Source organism: Lotus japonicus, chromosome 1, assembly GCF_012489685.1.
Source record: "Lotus japonicus ecotype B-129 chromosome 1, LjGifu_v1.2".
In the NCBI taxonomy this organism is placed as follows: Eukaryota; Viridiplantae; Streptophyta; class Magnoliopsida; order Fabales; family Fabaceae; genus Lotus; species Lotus japonicus.
The window spans coordinates 81,881,774-81,893,727 of record NC_080041.1 but is presented as its reverse complement, the minus strand read 5'-3'; the positions used below and the strand labels follow the sequence as shown (position 1 = coordinate 81,893,727).

The 11,954-nt window shown below is 32.9% G+C and overlaps 1 long non-coding RNA gene and 2 pseudogenes across 3 annotated transcripts; all 3 read right to left on the bottom strand.

Moving 5' to 3' along the window:
* On the bottom strand, positions 1-4,717 carry LOC130720592 (uncharacterized). Of its 3 annotated transcripts, XR_009013187.1 has the most exons (4): positions 4,268-4,717; positions 3,849-3,974; positions 2,878-3,505; positions 1-2,779 (listed from the first exon to the last, which is right to left on the bottom strand). It is a non-coding gene; the product is annotated as an uncharacterized LOC130720592 (long non-coding RNA). The 3 variants fall into 3 exon arrangements; XR_009013186.1 differs by having other exon boundaries at positions 1-3,505; positions 4,288-4,714; XR_009013184.1 differs by having other exon boundaries at positions 1-3,505; positions 4,268-4,712.
* Positions 4,718-5,518: 801 nt separating this feature from the next.
* LOC130748118 (serpin-ZXA-like) lies at positions 5,519-6,453 on the bottom strand (annotated as a pseudogene).
* Positions 6,454-6,590: 137 nt separating this feature from the next.
* Positions 6,591-7,428, bottom strand: LOC130732117 (serpin-ZX-like; annotated as a pseudogene).
* Between the last annotated feature and the right edge of the window lie 4,526 nt (positions 7,429-11,954).

Here is an 11,954-nt window from a genome sequence, read left to right as displayed (position 1 = left end):
TTTCAAAGAATTGATAAAATAATCTCATTGATGACCAGATATGTACAAATGTACAATTCTCATTTATATTTGAGTAAAAAGAAAAGGTAATAAAGAAATCTACAGAAAATCCCGTGAGGAATTTTTAAACCTCTAAGCCATGCAAGACACCATCATACTTGACCAGCCCATCATCTTTGTTACCAAAATAGACTTCCATGATCTTTTTAAAAGCATGCAGAATTAGCAAACTGTCCGAACCCACTTGGTGACTTCTTCCCAACAACAACCTTCTTGGCATCCAGTATTTTACTTTGTTGCCCATATGTATTCTCAATCTTAAACAAATAATGAAAACCGTAAAACATACTTTTGGCCAACCCCATTTAAATTGGAAACCATAAATAGATAATGAAAGTCGAAATAGATACTCCATAGCATAAAGGAGCAAGGCAAATGCATCTTCTGCAATGGTGAATGCTAGAGAAAATAAAAAAAAAAAACCATTAAGAATGAAACTTTAAACATTGAAGATGAGCAGAAAAGGTTAATATAGATTTTGACTGATTCATCGGTTTAAAAATCTCTTATTGTGCAGATTTCACCATCTAGAATCCCATGTGAATATAAAGAATCAGCACCTGATGAAACATAGGGCTCATCTACAGAAAAAATAAACACATCGTTAATAAGAAGAGGAATAGTCTAATACATGGTTCCGATTTTAACACATGGAAAATAAAGAGTTTGGGCAGTGGAATGGAAACAGAAACGAAAGCCATAAGTAGAGTAAGTGAATATGTCCAAAATAGGGTCATAGCAGTAAATTAATTACAGGTTGATATGAACTTACCTTTATGTGACCAACCCACTTAGCAGAGAAAGTCTTTCACAGGTCTAAAAGAGACAAATGGAGTGGACCAATGTTGGAAGCAACAAAAAAAATGGACTTGAGCAAATGGGAGAAACTGAAAGCTTTCAGAAACAAATTAAAAACTGGAGAAGGCCATGAGAACACTTTGGCTTCTCTAGTGCAAAATAACATACTCATTAACCCCACTTAGATGACTTCGCTTCTCAACCCAATTAACATGTACTTTCAGTTCCTTGTTCCATAATAGGAAATTAATCCAAATCAAAATATTACCACGACTAAAGTGAGGATTGCCTTACTCTTGTTACACCATAATTGATGGAACATAAAAGAAACAACCCATTACCGGTTATCAAAATGATAAGTGTATATTAAGTCATTCTTTAAAGAATCGCTTAGATAGCAATTATAATGAGAAGATTATACTAACAGTTAATGGTAGCAGATATCAGAACCACTGGAAAATATCTTATACTAACAAACAGAAAACACATTATGGAAACTCCACATAATTTTGAGGGTATGCTTCCACACTCCTTAAGGCCCAATTCCTCACCCAATGTTCGCCTACCTTCTGCCCTCCATTCTCTTCACAATTGTCCCCACTCAACCTAACCGAATTTTCCTTCTCACCTAATTCCCACAACCATGTAAGCAGTCTATTATGCACCACGATTTTTTGTACCATTCCTTACACAAACCTCAGTACCACAGGGTCTATCATAGTCATTGAAATTCCCAAGTATAACTCCACCAAAATTGACTAAAGAACCACTTATCTTTAAAAACAAAGTAAATACTGAATAACACATCAGTTATCTTTAAAAATAAAAGTGAACAATTCTAATTTACACAAACAGTGAAAAACGAAGCACCATTTCCACTAAATATGTTAAGAAATTATCCCAGATAGCAATAAATCCCATTTATGCAACAATTTTATTTTGTTTGACAATATATAATAGGAGTAAGACAAAAGCAGAAAATGTAGCTTTTTAACCATGGGTTAATAAAGGATTATGGACCCTAGTTAAAAAATGCATCTGTTTCTATGGGTATTTGATTTGGTAGTCTTAACTTGTTAAAATGCAAGTGTCTAAACTGTTCTTGAATATCCTCAAGTTAATGGTATATCGTTTTTTCACTCTTTGAGCAATAGGTTAGTGTTTGAATTAGTGTATAATTATTTTATCAAAATTGTAGACATTTGGTATCTACTTCTAATTTACTTAGAACTGATAACAATGAGACCAATGACACAGATAGAGGCAAAACATTCTGTTAAATACACAACAGCATAGATAAAATCACAATTCCAAACTCTGTCTTGCCAAATTTATATTAAATAATGCACAAGAAGTGCAAGTAAAGTACAGCTACAGAATCAAAGGAAAGAAAAGAAAGCCAGGGGGAGAGTAACAAATCAGAAACAGAACAACAAAAACAGGGGAAACACGGTGGTACAATTAAAACTTGAAAAAACGCATACAGGTTGGCCAAACACACACAACCCAGCCAGAATTGCTTCAAACCCCATCTACTCCTACCATGCCAAGCCAGTAATCCATTGCAGCAGAAAAAAATGCACAAAGAAAAGCCAGTAACAACTAAAATTGAGCTTAATGTCTACTGAGAAAGCAAGAAAGCAAAAAACGCATATGTAAGTGTCAATTCATAAGCTAATCTAAGCAGCTTATGAAAATAAGTTCGAAACAATTTATTGGTAGATCATAATTTTCATAAGTTCACTCAAACACTTGCATTAGTGTTTATGTCATAAGATAAGTTTAAATAAGCTCTTCAAAACGTGGAATAACATGTAGATTGATGAGAAAATCACCTGTTAATGGTGATAGTAGAACTTTAACACTTGATGGTACATTAGCAGTGAAGAATGGGCCTGCAACAGTGTTTGAACAAATGCCTCTGCAATTTCAATACAGGCTCAGTTACCATTCCAAAATATCAAAAGATGCTTGTACTGCATAATCATGTCTATAGAAAGCAAGAATTCATGAAATTACCAATGTTTTCTTTTAGTAGGCATGCTAAAATCAATCCTTATGAACCGAAACTAAAAAAAGGCAATTAATTTATTAGTGTAAAAAAATAAGATCATAGTAATTTTCATAATCTGAAGCACTCAATGAAAACCAGAACAGTGTAAAAATCTGATGTATAGAGAAAAGAAACATAGGTATATTAAATTATCCTAAAGGAATAAGAATTTTTTTAACTAAAAAGCAATGCACCAAACACATACAATGTTTCTTTTTAGAAGAAAAGATCATGAATTCATAAAAAGAGAATCTTGGGAACAATCTTTCCCAAGTGAGATTAAAGTCTAGCACAAGAGAAAACAAAAACAGAAAGGAAAACAGCAAAGACTCAAAAATACAAACTGGAGCCAACAGTACAGATACATTTGTGATTGTTTCAAAAAAGTGAAGTTGTAATCTCAGTAACATCTGACACAACTTGATCATAATCTGACTTTAGTTTCTCTTGTTCCCCTTGTTCCATTTCACTATTTTCAGGCTTGGTCAGCAGCAAAACACAGGAAGTAGGCCTTTTTGTTGCTCCTGCGCCGGAAAGGTCCTCTTTAGATTGAAACAATTTTCCATTTCATGAACTGAAGTCACAGCAGCATACCTACAGTATAAAAAGGGTAACCAAAATAGATTTGTCATGAATAATAAGTCAAGATTCAGTATTCATAAGTAACAAAAATCCATTGTAAAAAAAAGGTAACAAAAATCCAACACTTCTAAGGAAAATGCCATTTTAGATTGATTTTACACAAGATTAAGCCACAAAATTCTTCCTTTATTTGCTATACCAGTACTAATATACCTTCCAATTGGATCCCATTCAAAATCTGTTGCCATAAAATGTTCAGCAATAGCCATGGTTTCAAGCTCATCAACATTGTAAAATTCCAACATTCCATTTAAGCCTTTCAACCAGTTAAAAACAAATAAAAAGAGAAAATTACCTCAGCATCAATCAAGACAAGTTGCAAAACATCTGGTTTAGAAGGTTTAGTAGTAGGTGACATCTCCCACTTCCTAATAACCCTTCTCTGATCTTCCATGCTTCTCTACCATGGTTTCAAGCTCATCTAAAATAAAAGAGTTCAAACAGATCAGTGAAATGAGATGAAATAGAGGTGGGGGTTTCAAGCGGAAGGATTGGAATATGGGAATGGTGTGGATGGGAGTTCACAACATGGGGTATTTATAGCCTTGAAACTACACTGCCTCAATGAGTTGAAGGTAATCATCATATATGAATGTTTAAAAAAATCATGAGATTTCAATAACAAAAATCAACAACAGAGATAAAAAGTTGGAGTAGTACGAAATATATTCAACCCAATGAACAAAATTAATGAGGATTTGGATTGATATTGACCATTTGATAAAAGAATCAACCTAGCTGATGCATTCAACCCTAATAGTTGGGGAACTGATGTCGAATGAACAGTTGAGCATTTGAGATGTCAATACGTGAATAGTTCGCCCATACACGGTGGCAGCGAAATCGTCAGCCAAACATCAACCGGCGGCCGAAAGTAAAACCTCATCAGATCAGTGGGAAAAGACTCTATTGATGGATGGGTGAGAAGTGGGTGGAAAGAGGAACGATAACACGAAATCAAAGCTAGGGTTTCAAATTGATGTGCAGAAAAGGGAGGTTGTTGAAGAGAAATCACGAAATCAGAAGGTGATGAATGGTACGGTGGAGTAGGTAGAAAGGGAGAGGAACACGCGAAAGAAAGCTAGCGTTGATGAGAGATGGGGAGAAACAGTGAACATAGGAAAACGTCGACGTTTGCATTGTCCGGTGGGAAAAATAAAATAAAAGGCAAGGTCAGCAAAATTGGACACATGTCGCAACCCAATTGGTTGTCTTTTAGCTACAGTAAAAATGGGACTGACGAATAAGAAGTAGTAGATAACGTTAAAAACTAAAAAATAAAGAATAAATAATAAATAAAACAGGCACATGCGGACATGACTTGCATCATGCTTGATATGATTTGACTTTGATTGTTTTGTTTCTCACTGCTACAGCAAAGGTACATGCGGCAGTTTTCATTATTACCGTAGGATGCATCAAACAGTTCAAAATACTGGATGGAGCTGTAGGGGGTACGCTGCAGAAGAGGATCCGGATTCGAGTCGTTATGGAAATTCTCAAGAGACTAAGACCTAGGGAGAGAAATTTGGGGAAACACCGCATCATGGAGTGTAATAAAAATAAAAATTGTAGAACATAACATTCTTTGGTGAAAGTAGAAACAATGATTAGAGAAAATGAAGCATGTAAATAATTGTATGTTTAAGGAAAACCTATATATAATGATGATCTGATGCACTCACTGAAAACAAAATCTCCGCATAGATGAAATTGAGAAATAGAGCGGTGGTGGCGCACCGTAGAATCAGTCCGCGAATGGACGGCGATGAATGAGCACAAAAGAATGAATGGTGAAGATTAAAACTAATGGACGACGATGATTGAGTTTCTATTCAATAAATAACACAATTACAAAAATACTCATTTCAAAACATTCAACAATGGATAATGATTTGTATAAGTACGGTTTTACCCTCCAATAGCAAAAACTTCTCCATTATTCAAAAAATAGATCAAGATAGATAGATAGATGTCTTACTTTGATCATATTCAAAGTAACTAAAGTCCTATCAAAATATTGTAACCAATAAAAATGAATAACAAAATCACGAAAGAGTATTCATATCACTATCTGTTATTCTACGAAATCTTGAAGAGGATGTAGCACCTGTCCAGTAAAGAGGATTGTTCTAGTAATATCTTCTCTAATCAAGAAGAAAAAGGATGATCGGCTTCAAAATCTATAAGTTTTGAATAAGCACTACACATACCCATAGACTCCTTAGCCAGTACAGTCACGGCTGCAGCTTCAGTGCCTTCTTCATTCACTTCAATAAAAGACTTTTGTACTATTTTGGAAATGCATAGGGGAGGCTCATCCAGAGGAGCCACAATTTTGGTAAAACCTGCAAAATCTTTGGAGAATGGCAAAACCAATCCCATCCCCTTCACCACATCAGAAATGATAAGTCGGGAAGAAATCTTAAATTTTGAAATCCAGAGGTCACCTACTTTCACTACTCGGTAAGGGTAAGGGAGATGGCATTCCACGAACTCAGATTCATAAGCCACTTGCTCAATGAGAGCTGATAGTCCATCATTTGCATCTGGAAGGAAAATGTACATAGAGAATTGATGATCACCATTACCTTGCTCATAAGGGAGTCTAAGCACTTTGAAACCATCAAAAACACCAATAACTTGGTCCTCCTTGCTGGTCATGAAAGGGAGCCTAGCTTGACTAAGGTGTCATTAAGAAGGTGAAAATCAAGGTCTCTCGTCCTTGATGCAGCGAACGGCTCTTCCCATGCACCTTTGAAGTACGGAGCATTTGCAAGGATGAGCCTAGTTAAGTTATCAACATCCATCGGATCAAGAATGTTCTTGATAAGACTTTTTGTCTTTTCTTCGGCCCATAAATTAACTTCATTGACCACTGCATGAGCCTTTGAAACCATCATCATAATCAGTTATGCAAATAAATAAAGGCGGATATTGTGACAAGGAATTTCTGCACTTGTTTGACATACATATCGTTTACAGTTTATCAATTTAACACATATACATGCTTGATTAAAAATTGGGAGTGTGTGACTATGTTCATGGATATTGATCAAATTAGGAAGCAGTATGAATGCAAAATAAAAATTATAAGGCAGTTGGAAAATTAGGTTATGAAGCTCCAAAATAGAAAATGCATTTGCTGACCTTGTTCTTGAAATCAACAGAGGCAAAAGTGGCCTTGTAATCAGTAGCCACCAGTTGTTTGTAGGAAGGGACAAGAGGAAGGGATTGTTCGACCCTCACACCATTACTGAAACAGAGGTGAGGGCCACCGCCGGGAGCAGCATTGCGAAGTACGACGGAGGCGACCTTAGAGGCGAACGAGTTGAGGTGGTCAGTGGATTTGGCTCAGAGGAAGGTGAGAAACTCATTGAGCGTGGGGCCGTCTGAACCCGCTGCGAGCGTGCTAAGCACGACATGGAGTGACAATGGCGAAAACAACACGTTCTTGTTCTTAAATTCTTCTTCCAATAATAGTTTTTTTGTGATGTTGAGAGCAGCGTCGGTTTGATTGCTTGTTAAGGTTTCATCAAGTAGTTGTGATGGAAAATTGTGAAAACCTCTTAAACCTTGATTTTGGGTATGTAATCCTCCTAGCTGCAAACCTTTGTTAACCATGGCTCTGCAAACCTTTGATTGGTGTTGCGACGGGATGGAAATTCTTGATGGTTTGAAAACTCGTGGAAGATTGTGATGACCTTTGAAACCTTGATCCCGGGAATGTAATCGTAGCTGCAAACCATTGTTAACGATTGAGGCCATTATTAGGATTTGACAATTAGAATGAGAGAGGGATAACAAATACATTTAATACTTTAGTTATATAGGCAGCCCCATGACTGAAATCTTTTATTTGAATTAAACTAGTATCCTATCAATCAGTTATATATTACTCCCTCAGTTCCTTATTAACTGTCAACTTTAAAGAAAAAAATTTGTTCATATTTATCTGTCCATTTAGAGTTTCAAGAGAGCATTAATTGATATTTTTCCAAGAAATGCCCTTAAAGAAACAATAAATGAAAAAATATAAAATGCATTCTAAAGGATGATATAAGAAAACAAATACTCCCTCCGTTCCTGATCTTTTGTTGTTTAAGGTTATGCACATTGTTTAAGAGTGTAATTATAGATATATTTGTTGACATAAACACCCTTACTTAATGTTGAGTTAGAATGAAGAGAGAGAATGATAGTTATTGGTTAAAAAACTTGTTATGGTTTTAATTGGTGAAAATAAAAGGTGATAGGTGAGAGGTATAATATTAAATGAGGGTATACATGAAATAAATTGAGAAAAAATGCATTGGGTTTGTAAAACAATAAAAGTTTTGAAATTTTGACCAAAAGCTAAAATAACAAAAGATGAGGAACGGAGGGAGTAATACTTTTATGAAAATCAACACAATTAATTGCTTTCCTTAATTTGTGTGAATCTTCTCTTGGACAGATAAATAGGAACGGAGAGGAGAGAGTACTTTTTTCTTGACGAAGTTATAAATTACCTAATTTATAGACATTAGAGTTTTTATTTTGAACGTGATAGACATTAGATTTATTCTGGAACTACTTTCAAAAAAAAATTCTGGAATTGAATTAATAGATTTTGAAGTGAAAAATTATCCAATTTTATTATTTTTTAATAACCGATTGAATTGATAGATTTTGAAGTGAAATCTTTTATTTGAATTTTGTAACGAGTATCCTATCATATCTATTACCTAATTTAGAGGATTGGATGGGTTTTTGAAACGGAAATATGTCTTATTTTATGGTTTTATTAATAATCTGTTTTTTTTTTTGACAAATTAATAATCTGTTTTGATTCAACACCTTTTTGACCTTTTCCCTTTCCTCAGAGTATCTTTATCCATCACACTCACTAGAGTGTCTACACTTCATTCTTTACAATTCGCATAGTGTCACATCATCTAAACCATTTTATTAATTTTTTACTCCAACCAAAAAACTCTTAAAAGTTTCTCTAGTAGACCCCACATTCAACTACACACTTTATATGATAAAATGATAAACAAATAAAATAATATTTTATAAGAACATATTTATGAGAGACATATGAGAGAGAAATTTCTACACTACCACACTCAAATTAGACATGGTGGAAGAATCATTTCTCTCCAATGGTATGAGACACTAATAGGATAATCTTTTTAGTGTGAGACACTCACATTGGAGATGCTCTAAGGATTTAAATTTACGTTAAAAAAAAACTAAGGATTTGAATTTATGCAGAAAATTTGGGGCCAAAATTTTACCGCTTACTCCATATAAACTGGTTTAAATTTTGTATTGTTATTTATTAATCTTCTTTTAGCATCTCAATATATTATTTTTTTTGAAAGTGCATCTCAATATATTTTGAAACTGTGTTTCTGTGATTAATATTTCTTTAAAAAAAATTAAAACATATTCTTTTTTTTTGAAACAATTTAAAACATTCAACATCAAGGAGTGTGATTTAATAATATTTAGAATAAGGTAATTAGAGTTATAAAATAATTGCTATTATAAAATATAGAAGACCCATTGATTCGATTTGTACTTTATTCTTCCATACCATGATTTGTACTTTATTCTTTTACTTTCTTAATTAATATATTTTCTTCAGGTAATCATGCTTAATAAATATTATAACACTATAATGATCAATTTATTTAAAATAAGAAATAAAATGTGATTTCATTCAATTTTAAATTATAATTATTTAACAATGAGAATTATTTGGAAAAAAAAAACCAACAAAATTTGTGATATTAGTGTTTTAATATATTTTTTTTCTGACTATAATATTTTAATTTTTAAGAGGAAAATTATTTGTTATTAACTATAAGTATTTAGATTTCAAAAAAACTATAAGTATTTAAATTAAGTATACTAGTGTTTTTTACCCGCGCGTTGTACGGGGAATTTGTCTATTGTATTTGATACATCGATTAATATTTTAAACTAGTGTTTATTTACCCGCGCGTTGCACGGGGAATATGTATATTGTATTTGATACATCAATTAATCATGAATGTAATTATGCGTGTTTGTTTAAATCTTAGATAATTAAGGCAAATATTTTAAATTTTAATGGATTATAATCTCAACATTACATATTTTTTTTGGCGAGTTTAAATAGTAAAACTGAATTAAAGAGTTTCCTCATAAGAGAGGAATTTACCGCATTTGCATCATGATTGTCAATGCCAGGATGCCTGTAACGGCTTTGAGGTAAAAGTCCATTCCTTGCACCAACTGCTTCCTCTTCAAAACAAAAACAAAGTTTGTACATTGATATGCTAGGGAACTCATTTTTTTTACCTTCCCTTTTGAATAAAAAAACTGATTTTCTCAAAATTTGATCTCATTCAAAACAGGTTTGTCTTTATTTTTTTAACTAATTTAACTTAGAATTAAATTGGGCAAGATCTTTTTTTTTTGAAAAGGCAAGATCTTTTTTTAGATATAAGTCTACGTGATTACAACAATGAATGATTAAATGAGATAGAATCTTTTAATTTAGGTTTAAAGAACAATTTAATATTAAAGAGGTAGATATATATATTAAAACAAAATCTGAAAATCACATTAAATATTGTAACATATTAAAACAAAATCACATTAAATATTAAATATTGTAACATAATCATTTCACATAAATGATAAAATGTATAAATTTTTCAATCACTTAATTATATATGAAGTGTTGGAAATATTGCAGTGAGAACACAATAAAATTACATTGGTATCAAACCAAATATTACAAATGTAATCACAATAGTTTGGGGCGTGTCACATTACACTGTCCTCAAGAGTCTATTCGCTCAAGATGCGATAACTCCCTAGGATACAACAAACTCTACTAACCAATTGATTAGGACTCAGAACTAAGAAGAACCACTGAAATGTCAACTTCAGAACTTATGTGTTTTACTCTCTTGCTTTTTCTCTCCCTTTTCTGCAAAACACGTACATCCAATATATGCAGGAAAACTTCAACGTAACTCAATCATTTTTATGACCAAAATTCAAATAGTATAGGTAACTTACAATAGGCTTTATTTCTAATAATCAATGAAAAAACGGGTAAGAGAAATATTAAGAGCATTATAATATGCCAATGCATTAAACGGTTAGGAATAGAAAACCTTTTACCATGTACATTATGAGTGGGAAGGTAACCTTTGGCACAAAGAAAACTGATGCAAGAACAGAGAGGGAAATATTGAATGGTAACATATTGACCATGTAATCAATATTTTAATTGTTAACATAAACGGGATGCCAATCATAAATAGATAAATATTTTTAATTTAAATTGACTTTAAATATTTTGAAATATTAATAAAATATACAACAAAAAGTTCATATGCAAACAAATAAATAAATGTTCTCATGATTTAGCTGAAGCAAATAAGGGACCATAAAATTCTAAAGAAAATTCACCATTCCAGAAAAAAAATACAACCTAGCAATAGGTTTTGGCAATTCCAAATTAACACTAACCTATAGGTATTCAGTTGTAGAAGAATCCCACCAAAGCTATGAAAAAATCTAAATTGCAAGGTGAAATGAATCACACTACCTTTCCACATACCTCACATATTTGATAGTTCCCGAGGAGTACAGTAACAGTGGAATTCAACCAGCAGTTGACCACCCCATCCTACATTCGAGCCTTTTTATTTCTTTTAAAAATATAAATAGTTTAGGCCAACAAACAAAAAGAAATCAACATGTTAGACTATAAATTTTGACACTCGCATACTCAAATAAAAATGTATTGAACAAACATCCTAGAGAGGTCCTAATGGACACCCACCTTGCCTGAATACTCAAATAAAAAGTATTGAACAAACATCCTAGAGAGGTCCTAATGGACACCTACCTTGCTTGATGTTAAATCATCCATGTTATTTGGTTGGTTGCCTCACGGTTACTCTTGTTTATATTGCGAAGTTTTCTCTGCAAAAGGAATTATACTCCGTGGAGCTATTTCTGTCACCTTATGTGTTAGGGAGGTGCTCAACATGAATATGAGACTCAAAAGGAATTTTTTTATGAGAATTAACGTGAGAATGACACGTCACTAAGAATTAACGTGAGAACGACACGTCACTAAATCAGCCTGATAGAAGTTCTTCTTTTCTAATATATATTGATTATAAGATATTTAAGATGCTAAGAATGTAAGAACAATCATAATAAAGATGTGGATATTTAAAGAACACAAATTCAAACACTCAATTTTAGTGTTTTGTAAGCATACACTGAATTAACTAATATAAAGATTTTGAAAAACACATAAGTTAATAAGCCAAAAGCTTTAAGTTTTACATATGTACTGAATTTTGTTTGTGAAGATGTATACTCGTGTTGCATAAAAGGT